A 23,786-nucleotide genomic window follows, 5' to 3' on the forward strand; every position below is an offset into this window, starting at 1 on the left:
GTTTCCTGAACCTCTGCTCTCACCTGACAGGCTGCAGTGTATGTGACTGTTGAAAGAGGCATATGAATTGCCCCTGATGGTCAAAGAGATAGCTAGCTCCTAGCTTCTTAGCAAGTGCATCAATAATCCTCTTTGGCTATTTTAAATCAGTTTGTGACAGACCAGGCTTCTAACACTAGAAGAGGAGCTATGGTTGATGCCTTAAGCTAGAGCTGGCCAAAATATGTTTTGAGGCTCACCAGATGTTGGGAGTGTGGCCTACAGGGTGCTAGCAGAACAGCAGTGCTTGTAGCAGCATGTTTATTTTTCCTTCTATCTTGCCTCTTTGGCATGCAAGTGATTCATGCAGAAATATCTCAGTAGTATTCAGTGTCTCCAGTCAGTTGAAGCAGGTGCTATATTGAGTCCAGATGCCACACATCCTCCTCCTCCAGTTCAGGCAACTCTGCCTCAGCTGACTCTGTTAGTATGGTTCAGTAGTGAATCACATAGCTGGGACAGAGGGAGAAAAAGAAATAAATAATTGGTGCAAGGAGTGTGTGTGTGTGTGTGTGTGTGTGTGTGTGTGTGTGTGTGTGTGTGTGTGTGTGTGTGTGTGTGTGTGTAAAAGAAAGAAACAGGACAGACAATCTAATTGTTGCCTACTGAACACCTTTCCCATACACCTCCCTCAGCACTACCACCACAGTGAGAAATTGCAAGAATAATAGTGGCAATCTAAATAAACTTTTCCATTTTATGCCAGGGACCACCCCACAGCTGCTCCATGCTTGAGAGCTGCACTTACTAACCCCATCCTGAACTTTGCTTAGGGCTCCTCGGCAATTGCTCAGGATGTGGGCCCAGAATTTCAATACACTCCTATTTAGAGATCTTGGCTCTGCTGCCTCTTTAATAAAGCCTGCTTTAACATTTTATCTTGAAATCCTGATCCTGTTGCATTTATAATACTTTATCTATGTGTGCAAGAAATATTTTTCTTCTGTTAATCAATTTAACTACAAATTCTAAACATTACTTTAAAAATAACCACAACATAGACATTTCTCAGTGCGGGCTTCTACCCACACAATGGACATGTTTTATTCATTTACCCAAGAATATCCAAAATTATTCTGATCTCTTGGTGTGGTTACTTCTATTAAAAAAAAACAACAACAACACTCTATTACTTGTTCTTTTGAGGTAACATTATTATAAAGTGCCTTAATAAACATATTATAAAACTTAACATATAATGCAAATAGCATGAGGAAAGAACAGGGAATTTTTTCCTGCACTTCATTGAGGAATCAGAATTGATAGTACGTTTAGGTGACAGGTGTAATGTTGGCTATCCTCAATCCTCTAGTATAGGGGGTTATTTTAATTTTAAAGTGATTTCAGCATAGCATGATGGGCAGTTAGTCAATGCAAGCCCTCACCAGTGTCCCTCTGCTTTGGCCGCAGTGGGTTTCAATCACCTAGGTTCTTAGCTGCTTACGTAGTGCCTCTACCTGACTCTTTGAGGTAGGTGGGAACCTACCTTACCACCCTATGTGGTTATAACTATCCCTGACCCAGTATTTATCCATATGACTCGTCTGATACTCGTATATATACTCTTCTGACACTTCTGTAATGGATGAAAGCAACAGTCAAGGTCCTCTTTATTTACAATGGGGAAATACAAAGAAAGCCTATAAAGGGTAGAGGAAGATTGATTTGGAATAGGGTGACCATATGTCCCGATTTTATAGGGACAGTCCCGATTTTTGGATCTTTTTCTTATATAGGCTCCTATTATCCCCCACCCCCTGTCCCGATTTTTCACACTTGCTGTCTGGTCACCCGAATTTGGAATGGGTACATCAGTAACACCATACAACCTGCCAATAACACTACCCTCAGGGTGGATTTCTTTGCATTCACAAATGCAGTTTATTCCATACTAGTGGGCTCCATAATACAGAGGAACTGACATAGCTTGATAAGTCCTTGCAGACCTGAAGGCACTTGAGTGCAGTGAGGTGCTAGCGGGCTAACACCTCGCTTTCTACAGCAGCATTAGACATGTCGTATGGGGGCCTCTTCTGTGTGTCTAAATTCAGTTGCTCTCTCCCGGAATAGTTCAGCAAATATCTTTCAGGGCAAAATAGGCAACCCCTCAGATGGAGAGAGGTGGACGGGGGGATTGCCCATGTGCCGCTCAGGCAGAGATGCCATCATTCCATCCCCCCTCCGATTGGCTTAGTCAGCCTTCCATCTCCCATCTCCCAGGGTTTGCCCAATCACAAGGGACACCACCATCCCACTTTATTGGCTTGGTGAGCACACTGGAGTCTTTCCCATCTCTCATCCACTCAGAAAAAAGATTGGCTCCCTTTTTTGTCAGACTCGTTACCCTGGGTTACATAATTATAAGATTATTTTAAATAGATTCATACATTCCAAGGTCAGGAGGGACCATTGTGATCATCTAGTTTGACCTCCCGTATAACACAGACCATAGAGCATCCCCACAATAATACCTAGAACATTTTTTTTAATAAACATCCAACCTGATCTACCACAACTCTTGGTAAGTTGTCCCAATGGTTATTTGCTCTCACAGTTAACAATTTACACCTTATAAGTAATATATATTTTGTTAGGAAGTCAGCAACTTCACTCTTCAGCTCCCTTTAAACTCTCAGATGAATACTGTGCAATTCTGGTTATTGCAGTTTAAGGCCCTGTTCTTGGAGATAATCAATTAATATATCAAACTTCCTTTTGCTGTGCTGATCTAAGATTTCAGTGTGGCTTGGGTGTTTAAAGGTAAGCATGCATCTAAGTGGTCACAGCATCTGGGCCCATATTTTCAGTTTGTTTCAATGACTCCTTGTCTGACAACATAATTTGTCAGTGTATTAATTTGCAGTGGGGTAAACATCACTCTAGTCTTCCCAGTTATGATGACTAATGTAAAAAACCATTTAAGATTCTATACAGTATCCTTATCCCCTTAAGGTGTTCCCCTTACCCACCAGTAATCTATCAGTCTTTCTACTTCCATATACCTAAATGAATTTAATATATTCTGTTCAAATAACCCCGTTGTACTAATTTATTTTTATCTCTTAGCTTCCGTAGTTTTTCTTTTCTTTTTACCTTCCTCAATAGGTCCCTTTTTAGCCAGCACTTTTCAAAAGCTGCAAAAACTTATTCACTGAATAAATTATTTAGAAAATCAGAAAAATATACTGAATAATGGACCTGTTTTTTATTGTTCTGCACCTCATGTAGTCACTTACATGTGTACACTATGGTAGCACTTTGCATTCACTTTGCATGAGTGTAAAGGCTTTATCCAAAGTCCACTGAAGTCAATGGGAATCTTTTACGAGCTTCAGATCAGGCCCTAAATGTCAAGAGGTGCTAAGCCATAGAGAATTGGGCTCAATGTATTAAACAAATAATATATAGGCAGCTTGGTTTCTTTCTTGTTTCCTTTTTTAGTGTGATTAATTATTTGCAGGCTTTGTCATATTGTTCATCTCTAATTCAACCAAAGGTTGTCATAATTTAATGTTATTACCATAACTTGTGCTAACCGTGCTTCTGCACATAATCAATGTCATGGAATTGGGGCAATTTAAGAATGTTCAAAACATGAGACTAGTATGGCATTTTGACAAATACTACTATTGATCTAATTTGTGAATTTAAACATTTTTCCAGATAAGCCTGATGTTGATAATATTCCTGATTAATCCTCTAAATGGAAATATGCTGAATACTACATAACAGATGTCTGCTACATATCAAACCATGACTTGCTTCAATTTTCTTCACTCTTTGGTTGAACAGAGTTGTCCTTAAATCTTCTGATGGCTGTTCTAAGTTATAGTACAGTTACAAGTTCCTTTTACTTATCATTTTACAGTTTGAAGCATGCAACACGTTCATGTCCTTTGAAATAAATATCTGTTGTGAAGGCTAAGGTATTCTAAATAGTACTGTAAACTGTAGACAGATCTTTCCAAGTCGCCCTTTCATACAGGATTTTTTTTTTTTTTTAGGAAATATAAATGAGATGCCATTTATCTAGCACTATTAACTCTTTCTTTCTGGTAACAGTAGCAAGTAAACAACCTACTTTCTCCTGGGGGGGTGGGGGAGAGAATGAATTGTGAGTTGCTTTGTGAGCTTCTTAGGAGACATGGTACAAGTGCACCTAAACTAGCATTAAGTGCTCAAACTCTCTCTCTCTGACATGCATAGCAGCCTGAGAATATCAAAACCTTATACTCCCTCCAGCATAAACAAGTTTAGAAGGCGAGAACTTAAAACCCTTGCTTTTTTGCCAGTTTTCTCTCTTCCTTTTCTGGTCTGAGTCAATGGTGGTGCACAAGTGGGAGTGAGCAGGAGCTGGGAAAAGAGTGGAGATTGAAGATACTTGGAAAACCCAGCCAAATCTTGCATTTCTTCCAGACATATCAACAGATACCTCTCTTACCAAGTGACTCTAAACACTAGTATCTCTAAGAGTAGCAACTCTGTTCAGAACCACAGTCACATCCTGATTTCTTTTCTTTTCTTTTTTTTTTTTTAGGATATACTTCCCTGTAATGGAAAGGGAGCTTCATATGTACAGCAACTGAATCAGGACTCCTCCCCATGCTGTCTGGCTCTCACCTAATTCTTGTTTGCCACATACAGACTTCATGAAAAGGGGGCTTTCTCCTTCATGGCCCTGCTTCCCTACTTCCATGTGATTAAAATGGTTTTTGTCTAGAGCTTGTTGAGAATTATTAACTAAGCATTGTTAGATATTGGAAAATGTTTGTTCATCAACTGAAGCTTTGCATGGGAATGAACTATTTTAAAGATAACTTTGTTGAGAAGGCTTCTTGGGTCCAAAATGGAATACAGAGAGAGAATGAACACCTACCCCTTCTCTCTCTTCATCCCAGAATAACCAATATCCCAGTTGTCAGGGCACTCATCTGCCCTGGGGAAGAACCAGGTTCAAGTCCTTGTTCTGAAGGGGGAAGAGCGGAGACTCAAGCCCAAGTGTCTCAGATACTAGATGAGGGCCTTGACCATGAGGCTATTCTGGGTGGATCTCTTTAAAAAATGCAAATGTTCATCCTGATGCACAATGGGAAATTATTTGAAATCTCCAATTTTAATGGGATGGGAAAACTGTCCCTGCCCAGCTCTAGTTTTGTGCCTCTATATGCTGCAGAGAAGACAAAAGCAAACAGGTCTAAATGTAAATTCCGGGAAAAGCCTCCTTTTAATATGGCTCCTGATAACACTGTTCCAATTAGTCCTTTGTTTGCAAAGGGGAACCAAACAAGGAATACATTAAATAGTTAGGGACTTGAGTAAATGTAACCATTCAGGCAAGCTGGTATGTCTCATCATTTTTCATGATGATAGCATATATTGACACACTATTATGTTGCCAGCTCATATTAGTGCATGCTAGTAGAATGGTAATGCTGCCATTTTCTTAAGCTGCCCTGTTTTTGCTATGGCATGACATTACATGCTTGTTTTAAAACAGACATCTGCTCTTTGTGCTTATAACCACATTAGAGAATGCCAACATCGTACTGTAGTGAGGAAAAGCCAAAAATTGCTATTTACCCCAAATATAGAGCTAGATTGTATGAAAATATATCTCAAATTCTTATTTTTTCAGAAATAGCTTTTTTATACATAAATTATAAAAATAAGCAAAAAAATTATTTAAATGTATAAAAGCAACCCTAACTTGCTATGTTTCTTCAAAACAGGCTGATTTTTTATTAATGCGCATTATAACAAAAATAATATTCAGATTGTATTATACAGCAGTTTTAGTTTATTAAGTTGGGTCCATATAATGCCCATGCATAACAACTACTGTCTAGTTCTTAATGTTAAATTCAATATCTTATGGCATTGACTTCCAGGAAATGAAGATAAATATGAATCATATTTCTAATTATCCTGAAGCTTAATTTTGGAGCACTTCAAAGGAAACATAAATCAGGCATTGCTACAACACTTGTAAAATGTACTGAAATTATCAGTTGACAATACTGTATGAGAATGGGGGTCATTATCTTTCTAACCTGGGACTTCTAGAATATATTCCCTGCTGATTTTGTGGGCAAAAAGATGAGAAGAGGTCCCAAAGTGAACTGTAGTCAAGGTACAGTATTTAATCATTCTGTAGAAAATAAGCAGGGTAGAGTTTTTGGTTTTGATTTTTAAAGAGACAGTCAGTATAATATTCTCTACATTTGCAACAAAGAAGAGTTTGAATAACTGTTAGAACTGACTGAAGAATGCCGTGTTTAAAAAAAAATAACAGGAAACAAATTTCTGACCAGATTTATGCAATTGTATTCAGCAGCCATGAGTACTTGGCTGAAACTTCACACCAGAAGTGCACTGTCCATCATAATTCTCCAGTGAGAGAGCAGAAACAATCATGTGATTTGGTGACTAGCCAAACAAGATGAACAGCAAATAGTCTTGCAAGATATGAATGAAATTATACAGAACTTTGCCTTTGGAGTTTTTACTGATAAGATGCAGGACTTTGGTGTAGCCCATTATTAGAGCCAATCAGAAAATTTTCAACTAAATTAAATTTGTTGGAAAATACTGACCTGTCAAAATGGAAACTTTTTTTGCAGAAATCTATCTGTTTTGACTAAAGTTTTGTTAGGACGGTTTCTCAAGATGGAACTTTAACAAGACCCCAGCACAGCCAATAGCCCACTGGTCAGGGTACTCAACTGGGATGTCAGAATCCCAGGTTCAAGATTCTGCTCTGAATTGGGCAGAGCAGGGACTTGAACTAGGGCTGTCAGAATCCTAAGTGAGGGCCCTAAACCCCCGGAGATTCTGGGGTGGGCAACTTTCATGTTTGCCATGAAAAAAAAAATCCAAAAGTCTTGGTTTCGTTTGGCTGTGGAGAAAAAAAAAACTGAATTCTTGTTTTTCAGTCAGTCCTACCCAATATAGAGATTGGGGGGCAGAAATTAAATTTAAGTAAAGAGCCAGATCCAAACATTACGTAAGAGCAGGGATGTTCAGCTCTGGAGATCTGGTTTAGGTCCATCCACTGAGCTTGTTGGGAGAGCAGCATTCCTTCCCCTCAGGTGGACCAGCAGCAGTACTGCAACTGGCTGCTCTATATTCTTCAGAGGGAAGAATATCTTAGGACGTGGTCCTCATTTCCACTCTGGGGATGGAACAGCAGCACTCAAATCAGCTCTTACTGTAGGAAATAGCAATGCTTCTGTCACCCAAATATGTGCAGGAGCATTTGTTACCTTTTGCTGGAATGGGAGATCATTCTCCAATGGAAATGAGATACGTTGTCAAATATACGTAGAGTAGTGGGTATTTTAAATCCTTCAGCTGGACTGAGATGTCTGTTCTTAATCCACCTTCTGGCAAGGTCAGTGTTATTAATTTGTGTTGATGCAGTCCAGCGATAGCTTCTGTGTAGTAGTGCCTGTTCATAATGCTGAGTTGACTAAATTAAAGTGCAGAATTTATTTCTCAATAATGTTGAGACTGAGTTACTGTCAAGTGGGACAAGGTAGAGAGTAGGAGGCTGGCAACATGCCAACATTAAAGTAAGATGGTGTTAAAGTGAATTCTTCGCTTTCTGTTTTTGTTGCACGGGCTCACTGACAGCAGCAGAGAGGCCAAGCCTGCAAAAGTAGCTGCAGAAACAAGAAAAAAATGGAGCTAAAAACTGTAAACGACTACAGTTTTCAACTAAACAGATCAGGAAAGCTTTGAAATATTAATAACAAGACTTTCAATGGTATCAAAATAAAAACTGAAAATAAGCAATAGCTATAAGATGACACACAATGGGAAATACAAGTAAAACTCTGTGAAATGGAGAATGTGTTTGATTAAATTTAAACAGGCACAGCTTTAATAAGAGTGTATTGAATAAAGACCCTAGGTATAGCCCACATAACATATCCCTCTGTTTATTTGTTAGGCCTCATCTCTTTCATAGATGTCATGGAGTCCATTATTTTTAAATGTTTGCATTTTTTGAGATACGTGTGTATGATATAATGTGCACTTGGATGGTAGCTTTCAGGAGACCCTAGTTAAAATTCTACCAGCAAATTGAAATGAGGAGGGGCACCAGGATGACTTCCCTATGTCTGGTGGATTCAGCCCCTTTCAGGGACTGCTTAAATCATCCCTGGTAGCAGGGGCATGTGCAGGGATTTAAATGTGACTACTTTTGGGGGGGCACTTTAAACACCACCACCCCCAGCCAATGCCCCCGGGTCCTGCTGCCTCTCCCACCCTCTTGGCTCCCACTGCCTCCCCGGGCTCCCCATCCATCCTCCCCAGTGACCCACTGCCTCCCCACCATGGTCCTGGGCTCCAAACACTTACTGGAGGCTGCAGGGGAGGAAGGGACTGGGATCAGCAGGCTTCCCAGGCCTCTTCTCACAGAATTCTGCTTCCAGCCCAGCTTCCCTGCGCTGGGCACCACGTAGTGGGGCTCAACAAAGCATTAGCTACAGTGCCTTTCCCAGGCACGTCTCTTCAGCTGCTCTCAACCCGACTCCCATCCTGGGACAAAGGAGGGGAGGAGGGGATGGGGTGAGAGAATCCTTGGGCTAGGGCTGGGCAGAAGCTGCAGATGGTGCTGAAGATGAATATTGGGAGGTGGGGGGCATGCCTTTGCTTGTCCCCTTTGCACACTCCCCTGCCTTGTAGAAATGTCCTGTCGCCAAGGATCATAAAAAAATACTCTGCGATTAGAGCTCTTATTTGCCTTTAGAATTGCAAGACTGCATCAAATTATCACTGTTTGTCACAAATGTCTATGAGAGAGGATACTCTCCCAGCTTCTCTTCATCTCCCAAAGTCCCTTTGACCTAATCTCATTTACCATCAAACTTACATAAGTCAAATATTGTAATCAGTGTACATAATGTCTTTTCAGGTCTAGGGATATGAATGCTTCCAGCAGAATGTGCTTAATAATCTTGTTTCCTGTTACTTCTTTGCTTAGACGTCTGGTTATGAGAAGGTATACTTTGTTTATACTGGAAAATGAATGAATATATTCCTTAGCCCGTCCTCAATCTTCTCTCTGAGACTACATCCACACCCGTTGGATACAAGATTTAACACAGGAAAAGGTCAAAATTGTTGTGGAACCCCCTTTCAGTACCAGCACTCCACAGGGTGGGAGTGGTGGTGATTGAATCAATTTAATCAGCACCCTCATTAAATCATCATTAAGCTCTGGTCTGCTTGCTCCCTTCAGCAACACAGAGGATCACACCAGTGAGATCTCAGTGACAGTTTTCATTTCTCCAGAGGTGAGGAGGCCCAATACATTAAAAAAACAAACAAAAAAAAAAAAAAACATGTGGAGAGTGAGATTAGGTTTATAAAGGATGGCTCTGATTTGTGGTTATCAACATGCTGAAATCTGTCTCCTTTTACCTCAGCACAAATAAAGTTCTAGTTACTAAGAATAAATTAGGAAAATATATTCTGGGGATACACAGCTATCTTCTGCCAATACACTGACTTCTGAATCCAGCCTTTTTAACTACAGTACATGAAGCTGGGATTTATTGATCAGGATAGTTAATTCTAGGAAATTTCATTGTGCCTGATGATCATTCTGGCTAATTCAGCAGTTGGTATTGTATGATATCTGTGGGTGTTTAATTTGTAGCCTGGGGGAGTTACTCCTGCCTTGTGCAGCCAAAGCAGCAGCTGCTGGATTGGGTTTTGTGGCGCGAATCCAAAAAACTTAAATACTAAACAAAAATGATTTCTGGCCTGCTGCCAAAATAGGCCACTTTTCCATCTTTTGGAGAGATTTCAATTTTTAATCATTTCTTTTTTTAATGTTTTTGCATCTCCTGAATCATCTTTCCCTCTAAATGCTGATTTGACTGGCAGCCAAACTTTATTTTGGCACCTCTCTGAGAGGCACCGCGCATACTGGTCAACAGTTTCATTATTCTTGTGGAAGTTCATGGAATACCAAGTCAAATCGCCACATCTGAGCACCTCCCAGCTATTTATGGATTTATCCTCCTAACACCCTTGTGAGGGAGAGAAATACAATTACCCCATTCTATAGATGGATATAAGTGGGGCACAGAAGGATTATATGACTTCTCAAAGCCATACACACAGTTTGTGATAGAGCCAGGATTTAGACCCAGGTCTCCTGTACCTCATTCTGGCCATTTAACTGCATGACCATCTTTTCTCTCCATTAGTCATTGGAGAGCCCGTGCAGAGAGTCAATCATTGGGGTGTGCAGCAATCTGAGTTACCTGGCAGATGGACTGCTAGGTTTTGTCCCATTGAAACTTTTCCTGGATGTGTTACTTCATTTATAGATATGAGTGGCTATAATGATGTTTGGTGAGTAGAAATAGGAAGGGGGTATTACCACTATATACAGCATTAGTGGCACTATTACTAGAATACTGTAACCCACTTTAAAATTGATGTTGACAAATTTGAAAGGGTTCAGAAAAGGGCTACAAGAATGATTCAATGTCTGTTTAAGAAATATCTTAAAATGAGACACTAAAGAAGCTCAATCTATTTAATTTATCCAAGAGAAGGTTAAGAGGTGATTTGATCAGTCTGTAAGTACTAGCATAGGGAGAAGATTTCTGATAGTAGAGAGCTCTTTAATTCAGGAGACAAAGAGAAAACAATATCCAGTATCTGGAAATGGAAGCTAGATAATTTCAGACTAGAAATAAGCTGCAAATTATTAACAATGGATATAAATAACCACTAAGAAATTTACTAAGGATGTGGTGGGTTCTCTGTCACAGGAAGTCTTAGACATCCTGTCTTGATTATACAGATATGCTCTAGCTCAGCCTGAATTTATGGTCTTGATGCTGAATCAGTTGGTGAAATTCTGTGGCCTGCATTAAAGCGGAGGCCAGAGTATATGATCAGAATGTATCCTTCAGGTCTTAATCTATAAATTGAATAATCACCAACCCCAAATCTGTCTGACAGGATGGGGCCCAGTATGCCAGCAGAAATGCAGTACATAATCTGTAACTCATTCTGTGGTCACTTAATCTGGACGAATATTTAAAGAGATCCAGTGTGGTGACAGTGTAACACAAGCAGTGGTCACCAGTCTGCAAACTAGAGAGAGATGGGGAGAACTATGGGATTTCCTCTTCCATAAAGAATGTTAGTTGTGTGTATTACATTTGTTAGTATTTAGTAAATACACCTCTACCCCGATATAATGCGACCCAATATAACACAAATTTGGATATAATACGGTAAAACAGCGCTCGGGGGGGTGGGGGGTGGCTGCACGCTCCGGCGGATCAAAGCAAGTTCGATATAACGTGGTTTCACCTATAATTCATTCACTTATTTATTTTCCAAAAATCTTTATAGTATTATTAGCAAAGAGTGTGTTTGAATTCTAAGGCCAGAGTGCTGGTTTATAGCCTGTGAGTGACCTGTATTCAGAAATGCCATATGATTGACTATTGGACTATACACCTTTCTTGCTGGCACCTCCAAATCTGTGTGCATGTAGGGGAAATATCCAGGAAAAAGACCTCCTCATACTACTAAAAATGCCTATAGAGATATAAGGAGGACTTGGAGATTGATAAGAATTGTTATTGCAGATTTTTTTTTTTTTGGAATGATGAAATGGAGATCCATTAAACAAAGTTTTTGGGAACTGCTGATTGTCCCAGCTGTTAGTAATAATCTCCAAATTAGTTTCCTCTTATTTTAACTATCATGTAACCTAAATATACCATAAAGGAAATTCCATAAGTAATGAGGTAAAACAAAAATGTAAAAACATAACATATGGTGAAATTAATCATGGGAAAGTATTTTTCTCTTCAAAATTATAGAGATTTGTGGAATTAGTTGGGGAATGCAAAACTTCCAGCATCTCACCTGCTGCAGAGAAGAGAGAAACAGTGGCCAGCTAAACCTAACACCAAGGGTGATAATATATCTATTGTTTCTGTATTCTGTATAGTGCTATACTAATCTTTGATTAAATCATTCCATCTGATGCTATGTGACAATGTAAAGTTGTTATTGAGCTCAAATATACAATACACTAGAGTCCTGTTTAGAATAAAAGGGATAGTAGAGATATATTTTCAAATTCTTCAGCTGCAGTTGCACAGTGTGGTGATGAATGCTTCAAATACCAGCAGATCTTTGACCATTCCAGAGCATCACATTTCTATGTTGATTCTTTCGGGGGTTATTTTTCAGAGATCATGTGTATAGCTCCAAGAACAGAAGAACAGCAATGGAGTAACACTGCAATAATATGTACCTGACTGACATCCTCCGGACTTCATTCTCTTTCTTTCCCCATTAATGCTGTACTGGCTGAAGTCTGCTGTACATTGCTAACATGTTTTCTCCATGCTAGTCCACAGTTATTTTTAAAGTTCCTTGGATGATTTTCCCAGGTGGATACCTAGTTTTCCTTTCCTACTGACAATCTATCTGCACAGAAAGCAGATTGCTGTGCTGCTGCCACCACATCTATAATGAACAAATGTTGCACCAAGGACATTTTCCCATCCCCAACAATACACTATTTTGTCCTTCAAATGACTCTTTCATATCCTGGGACCAACACGGCTACAACTACACTGCATCTCAGGAATAGTCATGAGCAGTAATTCAACAGTTTTGAGTATCCCCTGAGTATCAATGTAATTGCTAAATTCTCCCCCTGCCAACTGAACTAATTGGAGATGCTCTTGATGGTACAGAAGACTGGGAAAATTTCTCTTTTATCCAAAGCTCTTTGCAGTAACTGCTTTTCTGTCCCGACTTTGCTAACGTACAGTGCAGACAGAGGATACTCTACTGGTCCTCTACTTAAATGATCACCTGGATGTTCTTCTAAGTTTTAGCTAATCACTCCACATTCTCTATAAGGAGAGAAACATCAGTACCTCCCTTCGCTGTTACAATGCTTATGCCCTTCTTAGTTTTTTTCTTTCTGTCACTTTCTTTAAAGGATGACAGTGCTGTTACTAACCGTATGTTTTCAGGAGTACGGGGTGCTCCTTACATGTCTTAATTTGGATTATATGGTTACCTTTTTACTGTGTATTATCTGATGCTAACAATGTCTTGTTTCACAGTCACTGTTACAGATTAACCTCATTGTTTAGCACTGAGATGGACCAATCCATATCACTCATATCATTGTTTGTAGCACTGGCACAGCTGTTTCTTTTCAGCACCAGCCCTCCCTTAGCTGTTTTCTCCTAGCCTGTGATTTTGATGCTGTTATGTAACTAGCCTTGAGTTTTCCTACAGCTTCCTTTACAGTTTGTTTTGAAAATCTCTCAAACCAGGGCATCACAAGTTAGACACCCACATCCATCTGATTTTTCAGATGTGTTGATCACATTAGTGGGTGCTCAATTCCTCTGAAAATTGGTCCATTTTTATTTAGCTGCTGATCTACAAAGCCAAGACAGTGGGTGTGATTCTAAAGATATACTGGGAATTAAGTGGATTTTTGGGGTGGGAGGATTAGATTAAGGTAACGTTTTCCAACAATCTCCCATTCTACTACCTCTAATTCTCCCTCCATCTTTTCTTCTTTCCTGCTTGACCTCCTCACATAAGTGCCTCTTTCACTTATCCCATCCTTCCCTTTTTTCCTCTTTTAACTTACAAATGTTTAATCTTTTGATGGCTATTATTGAAACATAGGTTTCAAATGTGGGGTGGAATGATGATGACATTATGGGTTCCCTGACATTAGCTCTCATTTGAGTTTGCTTTGCCCATTTTTATTGTGAATGTACATTTGGCATTAGGTTCCAAATGATCTATGCCTCTAAACTTCCCATTGCATAAATCCCATTGCAGCCTGACTTTGATACCTGGGAAGCTACTAGAGCAATGTATAAAACATTACATTTGCAAATACCTGTAGAATTAAGGGGTAATCACTAGCAGCTGGCATGGATTTACAAAGAACAAATCATGCCAAACCATCTTGATTTCCTTTTTGACAGGGTAACTGGGTTTGTGGATGGGGGAATGCAGTGGTTATAATAAAAGGGACCAAGAGACTTTCTCCGTTGGATCATATGAACTGGAACCATAAACTCCCTGCACATTAAATCCCACCAAATGAGGGTCAATCCATCCTCATCATCATATCCACTCATTATACTCCACAACTGAACATAGCCACTTTATGAACCTCATACCCTCATATCTCAATGCCTGTACTTGGACCCATCAACCTTTTACCCCCAATCGGGGATATTGCAGATTATGCATTCCTTATGCCACCTGATCTTAAACCAAACTTTGCATCCTCGATAATCTGTACGTTATTCCCTGATAACCAGAAACTTCTATGCTTAAACTCTGTACCGTTCACTTTTTTTTTAACATCATCTTAATAAAAAAATTTATATCTGGACTTAAGCAAGGCTTTTGACACAGTTCCACATGACATTCTGATAAGTAAGCTGGAGAAATGTGGGCTTGGTGGAACTACCATTAGGTGGATACATAATTGGTTAAACAGCTGCTAACAAAGAATAACTATTAATGGAATTATGTCAGATTGGAGGGAGGTCTTAAGTGGGGTTCCACAGGGACCTGTTCTGCATCTGGTGTTGTTTAACATCTTCATTAATTACCTGAATGTAGGTATAGAGAGAATACTGATCAAATTTGCCGATGACACAAAGCTGGGGGGGGGCGTGCCAACACTTTGGAGGATAGAGCTAAGATTCAGAGGGATATTGATATAAATTGGAGAACTGGGCTATAGACAACAAAATGAAATTCAACAAAGACAAATGGAAGGTACTACACTTTGAGAAGAAAAAATAAATGCACAAATACAGAATGGTGAATAACTGGCTTGGCAGGAGCCAAGGATCTGAGAGTTGTGATGGACCACAAACTCAACATTAGTAAGAAATGTGATACTGTTGCAAAAAAAAAAAAAAAAGCACATGCAATTTTAGGTTTCATTAACAGAGGCATGCAAGTCACAGGAGGTGATAGTACCACTCTACTTGCTGCTGGTTAGTCATCAGCTGGAGTATTGTGTCCACTTTTGGTCACCAATGCATAGAAAGGACGTGAAAAAACTGGAAAGGATCCAGAGGCAATAAAGATGATCAAAGCCATATGCAGCAATGCAAGCCATATGAACAAAGACTGAAGGAACTGGGTATGTTTACTTTGGAAAAGAGGAGACTGAGTTGGGGACATGTTATCGGTCTTCAAATACTTGAACAGCTGCCATAAAAAAAGATGGAGAAAAGTTGTTCTCTCTTGCCACAGAGTGCAGGAAAAAAGGCAACAGGTTCAAACTATGGCACAACAGATTTAGATTAAATCTCAGGAAAAGCTTCCTAACTTTAAGAACAGTAGGACAATGGAAAAGACTGCCTAAAGAGATTGTGGAAGCTCCTTCACTGGAGGTTTTCAAAAGGAGGCTGGATAGCTCTCTCTCTTGGATGGTTTAGACACAACAAATCCTGCATCTTGGCAGGGGGTTAGACTGGATGACCCTTGCAGTCCCTTCTAACCTTATGATTGTATGATTTTATAATGCTAGATTGTGGTCATTTTGATAAGTTACAGATGCATATGTATAGGATCACACTTTAGTTTAGTTCCTATCTATGAACTCAGTGGGGTCACTCATCGTAGAAAATGGGAAGTAGTTACTGCAGGACTGGGACACTGGACTCTTAAAATTCTACCTGTCCTGTACATAATTTCCTGTATTTCAATGTTAATCAGTGGCAATTCATCTTGAATTCATGCTCTGTTATAAAGCTTCTCCTTTCTATCAGGTAAATGTATTTTAAGATTGCAGGGTGAAATCCTAGCACCATTGAAGTCAGCGGCAAAACTCCCATTTTTGGCACCCAGATTTCACCATGGTACTGTAGCCTTGCCAGGGTTACATGAGGGATTCTCTCTGTTAAATAATATTATACCTAAATAAGATTTCATTGTGCGTACAACATGAGTTTCTTTGCTGTCTGCTGTGTATAGATTTGAACAAGCACCAAAGGGTGGTCAGACATGTATGGTATTTCACTTATTGTTTTTATGTTTAAAAAACAACTAAAACTAAAGTGCTTTTGTTTAACTAGCAAAGCATAGCCAATAACAAACAACATAGCAGTCTACAGTAGAATATGTATGGGAATTACATTTTCCACTACATTTGACCGTGGGCATCAAAATCTTTCAACCCACCTATAGATTTTTAGTTCAGACAGAGGAGATAGAATAAGAAAGCAATTGCTAGAGAGAGTGCAGGATTATGTTGATTCAAAATTCAAGACAGCTATGAAATTTTAACATAAATCAAAATTTGTACTTTGCTTAATACAAAATGATGAGGCATTAAAACTTTCTCAAATTAAATAGACACATTTAAGCCATCTTTACAGTCACTGAAGAGGACTCAGTGTTAGCATAAATTAAAAAATGAAGCTTTCACTAAATTGCAAATCTGAAATCAACATTCAGTGATTCCCTGAAATAGAATTTATGAAAATCTGCAGAGCATGTGGTCAGAGTAACATAAAGCTAGTGAATAACTTGTAAAGTTCATTTAAATTGCATTGCCTTTTTTTCCCTTCATGAACAGAGTGCAATATTCTCTAAATTGTCATTCAGAAATATTTGCAAATTTCTTCTGCAATTATTTACTGGTTTGTAGATTCTCCACAAACACTTCAAGGAAATATTCAGTTTAAGGTAGAATTTCACACTGTGTTGGTCACACTGGATGAGTTAGGTGACATACTTACACAGTGGGAGCTTGTAATATTATAATCAAATATACAATTTGCATGTATTGAAGTATGTGAACTTAAAAAACACTTTTTTGTCTTTCTACAAATTGGGCACTTCCATCTTTGTGGAAAGATATGTGAAAGAGTCATGAAGATAGCTGAATCCGAAATCACTTCTGAATGTCAATAACTATTGATGGAAAGCTTTTTACTCTACTTGTGTGAATCTTGTATGCTACTGATCTCCACTCATATTAGCTAACATCTATTTAAAAGATGTAAAGTTCTAAAAGGAAAAACGCAACAAAGCTGTGGTGTGGTTCAAAGTAGAGTTGATCAAAACCTTTCTATTAAACTCCTTTTTTGTTTGTTTGTTTGTTTGTTTGTTTGTTTTTACAAAATCGATGTTTTCACAAGACGTATCTGCTTTCCATGGAAAACTTCAACTTTTAGTGGAAAAACTGAACAACTGTAAACAAAATTGGTCTAAACTTCTGTCTGAAAACAAAACAAAATAATGAGAGAATTCTTCTTTTATGTTTCTCATGAGACTTGTAGTTTGTGTACCTTATATCGCCATTCTCATCTATAGGTCAGGCTCTGTGGCTGGACTACCTCTCCCATGATGCACTGAAATAACTCATCAAGAAGGGAGACTGATCCTCCAAGAGATAGTTCATCTGTTTCACACTATGAAGAGAGGAGCATGGGGCCTGAGCCACTGCACCAGCCTTTCTGATATAAGTGTTTGGTTTTCAATTACTTTGCTGAAAATTCAAAGTTTTCCATGGGAAGAAAACACTATTTTCTGACGAGCTCTTGTTGTGGAAGATAGAATGGGATTTTTTTTTTTTAATTAGGACACTATAGCTCTAAAAGAAAGTTTTAGAAAGCCCAGAAACTCTGACTTGAAAATCCAGAAGGCACATACTGAGAGTTTCATAAACAACGAAGATTCTATCACTGTGTCTCTGCTTACCATTTCCTGCACTTACAGTTATCTGATGATAAAAAGCACATTAGACTTTAATTGAATGTTTCTGTGTAAATACTATGGCTGAAAAAAATCTCAATTTTTCAAGATAGTAGTCAAAAATTCATAAAATATTTTACTTGTGGTTTTTGATCAGCTGTAATGAATATTGAATATACATTATATATATATATATATATATAAACATTGTTAACCTTAATTCCATCTAAAATGTCTTTGAGGTTCCTTTGCAAGTTTTTAGACAGTTTTTAACAATTTTTACATATATAAACTGTTGGTAAACAGACTTTCTACAACTTGGATCAGAGAAAGAGATGTGTGAGTGATTAAAGTGGAGCTTCAGGAGCACTCAGAACAATTATAAATTTCATGGGGCTCCCTTCTGACTATCCTCAAAACTTATTGGCATTGTAGATTTCCTAGAAGAGGAGATTGCAAGAAAGCTGGAAAACTGTTGTGATCATATAACTGAGGGAGTGTAATTGAGTATATGGATATTTCCTAACTTTTTGGTGCTTGACTTTGCAAATTTTACACGTGCGTGTGTGTGTGTGTATATATAGTATTATTTCGTGCATAAAAAGCAACCATGTAATTTTAGCTTGAATGACTTCCATTTTAGATTGGGGGAGTAAATAACAAAATGAGATAAAAATAAACTCTGCATGATGGAGAAAATAGTGTGTGTCTTTGCAACATGCTCCATAAAGTATGTTTCAAAATAGCTGCTGCCTCTGCTGACTCCTAAAAATGTAAAGGTGCAGTACAAAGAAAACAGTAAGTGAACAGCTGCATATCCCTAAATAAGCCTAGATTGTGCAATCTTTACTCATACTGGTGACCACTTACTCACACAATTAGACCTAATAAAGCTAGCATGCATTAACATCAATACATGTTTTTATCCAGGTCTTAGCATGCTATATTTGAAAATGTATGGTTAAAAGCTGATCTCACTTCATAAAATAAATTGGTTCCTGAAAAGTTAATGGATGTGAGGTAGAAAATCAAATCTCTATCCTGTGCAGGTTTCATCTTGTGATCTCACTTGTAATTATTTTGTTATTTTAAGATGGGTGAATCAGAACCACCAGTGATGATGAAATGTTCACTACTCAATAGAGATTGATGTTAATTGTAGAATTCCACTGGGCCTGGGAGCAATACCATTGTTAACTTCCTCTAGATAAAGCCAACAAGAATTAAATCAACAACATCTGCAGTATTGCGTCGGTCATATACTGCTTGTTACTAATATAGAGCAAGAGGGAGAAAATGCTGCTGGCATTCTACAATTCCCATCTCCACTGCAAAAGTGTATAATGTATTTTTCCTTTACGAAAATAGTTACTATTAGTCTTTCATGCAAAACTATTTAACACAGTTGATTTGGTATTGTGCCATCGGTATTCATTCATTTCATAAGCATTAGACCACATTGTGAACATTTTTTGTGGCTTTTGTTCTCTTGCACTGACTAAAATGAAAGGAAAGGGTGTGTGGAGGGAATTACTTAGAAATATGCTGAATAGTTCTAAATAATTCAGATAACTACAAATCTGGATGCTTGCCAGCAAGCAAGCAACGCTGATACTTATCTATTTTTTTTCTGCTTCACTTCATCAGATACATTTAAACTGGACTCTAGGAGGAATGTTATCCATGAGGTGTACAGAGAATTAGCTGAATCACTTCCACTGACTATAGCAAGAATTGTGTGCCTAATTCCCAGTGTGTGCTCTAAAATGACCCCTAGATATTTCCAAACAAGCTGTTAAGCTGAAAACAAAGCAGATCCAAGAATAGAGAAGGGAGGATGCTTCTGATATTTCAAGTAGTTCACATTGCAGAAGTCTCCCGCACCCCCCCCCAGCTTTTATTGTTCCATCAACAACATATCCAAGTTCTGTAGTATTACTGCAATAGTTATCCAAGTCAGAGATCTGTGGAGAAGGTGGCAATGACAAAGGAGAGTAACTTCAGGATAGTCAACTTTTCTTCTATCACTGCTTAAGAGTTCAGTTTAGAGGACTCTTTCCTTCTCCTCCCCCTGGATAGGTGACTTGCTTTATTTTCATGTCTGAATGTGTGAGGTTTCTCTATGCCATGTAATATCATGCTGTAATAATTGGAAACATGATAATTTTTGTTTGAACTCCATAGAAAACAGTATTTATTAGAAATTACAGCTGAAGGCAGATGGGAAATCACTTGCCTTTAAATCCCACACTCTACAGTGCAGATTAGGTTCTTAAAGCTTTTCAGAAAGGTACTTCCTACAGTGTTCAATTTCAACAGATCTGATATGGTTGTCTATAGGAGTCTCGTTGACAAGAGATGATTGGTTCAGTCTGCATCAGGTTCCATTATAAGCAACATAAGTTCCTCGCTTAAAAATGGCAGTGATGAGATGCTGAAAGAAAGTTACATACTTATATCTTGCTTTATTTTGGTGCCCAGAGTGAACTTTGGTGTCCTGCATGGATGGAGATTAAAACTCAAGACTGTTCTTCTGAATGGTTTATATGCAAAGGACCTGAGCCTGTGAAGGGCTGATCACTTCTTGCAAGACTCTGAGTGCTCGCTAATCAACATTAGGGATCTCTCTGTTTTTCTTCCTTAGTGCTTAGGGAAGGCTTGAGTTTAGGAATGTATGGATTATGGAGCTGGTTTTGTTGGTGAGTTGGTTGGTGTGTGATTATTGGCTAAGAGAAGAAGTCTAAAATATATATTAAAATAAATTAGGCTATGCTGATACATTAAAGGCATACAAACATAAGTTTGGCACTTATTGATCGATAACTGAAACTGGACAAGTATTAGGTCTATTCCCATTAAAATCCATGGGGCCTGAAGGTATTCAATATCTTCTAGGAGGATATTCTATCAGAGGACTGGAGAGTAGAAAGTGAGATTGCTATTAGAGCTGGGTGAAACTTTTCAGGAAAATAGTTTATTCACACACAAACACACACCATGCAGTTTTGGTTGACCTGTAACTATTTGCAAATTTGGCATGAATTTGCCAAATTTTTCATCCAAAAATAAATACACATTTCAGATTTAGTACTATTCACAAAATAAGCAGTGGGAAAGGGGAAAGAGTAGTAGCCTCATAACTTTTAGTCCAGTGGTTAGGGCACGCACTCAAGATGTGGGTGATCTCAGTTCAATCCCCAACCCCACCTGCTCTAGTGAAGGGATGTGAATGTAGGTCTCCCACATTAGCACTGGGGTGGGGCTCCCTCACTCTCTCCTGGTGAAGTTGTTTTACATTTAATAAACAATTAGCTATTGGAGCAGGGACTTGCAGTTGGGTCTGCTACATCTTAGATGAGTGCACTGTAGAGTCAGTCTCACTCTTTCTTGCTCTAATAACTACTCTGTGTCGTAATGAATGAGTATGAATGTCACTACAACTCAGCAGAACATGGGAAAAGGGAGGGGCAGGAAGAGCTAGCTGCACCCAGGATGCACCTCTAACTTATGCCACAGGCATAAGGTTCCTCGGTGATCTTACACCACTGAAGGATCAAGTGTAACAGAGCTCCCTTTCTCCCTTGTACTGGGGTTGGGGTGGGGCTAGCGCAGGAGGTGGCTCCACTACCATTTTTAGTCTTACACCAGTTTTATTTTAGCAGAAAGGTTCCGTCCACAAGGAGATAACTCTGTGGTCATGTGCAGCTAGAATATGCCCCCTAAGTGTCACAGATCTGCTGTAGCAGACCAGAGATCGATCTGAGTCTGCAGAGGCAGCTGCATTGCCTTTGTCCTTCAGCCTCAGTCCCTCAGTCAACTACTGCAACATCTCCTCCTCCTCCAAAGCCATGATGAATGCTTTAAAATCAATATTGGGAGTATGAAGACAGACAGCCCAGCCTAACATCTCAGACAAATGACTGAAGACACTCCTTCTGTCACGGGGGGGGAAATGGACAACAAAGAAGTAGATAGGCACACCAGTCTCTGTACTACTTTATTCTTCTCACACCCTTCAGACTATCATCCTCCCTACCTACCCACTTTTCTTTATACCTCTCCCTGCTACTTCATAATGTTCCTTATATTACTCTGAATGCTCAGACACAGATCCATTTTATACAAACCTAGGTCCCTTTGTTTGTTGTGCGTGCACAATATCTTGTGAAAGCACTCAATCCAGACCATAAGATCCAGACAATATCCAGACCATATATATTAATTCTTTCACTGAATGGCAACTTAACTGTCTTGTTAAAAAGTGTATTACAAAAAGTACCCATTTTTTATAGCTCAACTAGAGGAAACTGCCTTCCATTATAAATGCTTTACTATATTAAGTGTTTAAAGAGAGGTACAACAAAGAGTTCATAATTATACTGTCATCAAAGGCTCTCCATGCCCTTACTTCCCATGTTTGATGAAATAATCAAGTGATATACATAATCAGGAAGATGATTACTAAATCAATTAAAACACTGCTTAATTTGTTGCTCACAGCAGCTGTTATTGGCCCTGGATTTCAGTTAATGTTTCCCTCCCTGTTGGCTGTTACAGTGGAAAGTACTGGCAGAACCTAGCTTATCCTGTTATCTTTTCTGACCCTTCACGGTAGTGCTGGTCTCTGGCACCACATCAGTCTTCTGATGGGGAAATGTCAAAAACATTTCTTGCAGCTTTTTATTAAGGCCCTAGACCAATGACAAATGAATTTAGTGGAAAGACTCCGATTGACTTCCGTGGGCATTAGATTAGATCCAAAACTCCTTGAGGAATCCTCCACTCATGTACCTTTCACCCTTGTATTTTATATATTTGTGAAAACAATAATGCAAAAAAAAAGGCATTGATGCTATTGAAAGAACAATGCTAATGACACCAAGTACATCTTCACCTTGACAGGCACATCATCCTGCTCTTGTCTTACTGATTATTATTTGTATTAAATATTTAACTTCGTACCATAACTTTGCATGGTGCTTCACAGAGAGGTTAAAAAGTCATGATCCCTGCCCTGAAGAATCTACAGTCTCTCAGACATACATAGAAACAGATGACGTGAGGGATGAACATTAAAACAAAGATAAGGTGAGTTGCAAGGTATTGTGAATACTTTACTTTTGTCCTCCTGCGAAGGAGGAGGTAGGAGGAAAGTAGGGTGATCAGATGTCCCAATTTTTATAGGCACAGTCACGATATTCAGGGCTTTGTCTTATATGCCTACTAACAGCCCACCCCCATCCCGATTTTTCACATTTGCTATCTGTTTACCCTGGAGGAAAGGGCTGTTGTAGGTAAAATGGGAATGGTGGTTGTTGATGGAAGGTAAGAAAAAAAATAGATTTCAAGAGGTATTTGAAGGAGGTGTTGATTGACACAAATGCCGAGCACCCACAACTCTCACTGAAGTCAATGGAAGCTAAAATTGCTCATCATTTTTAAAAATCTGGCCACTTCTATTTGAATTCCTAAATATGGATTTAGGTTTTTTACATTAGGGAGCTTCATTTGAACATGTCACCCTTAATGACACCATAGACTCTCAGTATTATATCAATCTACTGTAGATTAAGGCCTGGTCCAAAACTGGTACTCCTGGGAAAGGTTCATAGTCAGAAAATAAGATGAAAAATACCATTAAAAATTTCAGACAGTAGCTAATCAAACTGTTCATCCTTAAACACTGTGCCCTATAAATCCAATCTTGACATTTTTAATCTCCTGAATTCTGCCTGATGCTGGTCAGACAGAACTCTTCCACATTGTCCATTCTCAAATGAAACTGAATGCCAATGTGAAAAGCCAGTATCTCTTTAGTGTGGCCTATGATGGGGTTCAGATTGGCCATAGCAGCAATATCAAACAAGCTTGAGAAATCTCGGACACTTAGCCAAAACTTGTAGACTGCCTTGCAATTCCAAGAATGTGTCCCCAAGTGGGGGAAGACATTTAGGAAACCTGTCAAATGCTTGTCAATCATAACTGGC

This window comes from Emys orbicularis, chromosome 1 (assembly GCF_028017835.1).
Source record: "Emys orbicularis isolate rEmyOrb1 chromosome 1, rEmyOrb1.hap1, whole genome shotgun sequence".
NCBI classification, from domain to species: Eukaryota; Metazoa; Chordata; order Testudines; family Emydidae; genus Emys; species Emys orbicularis.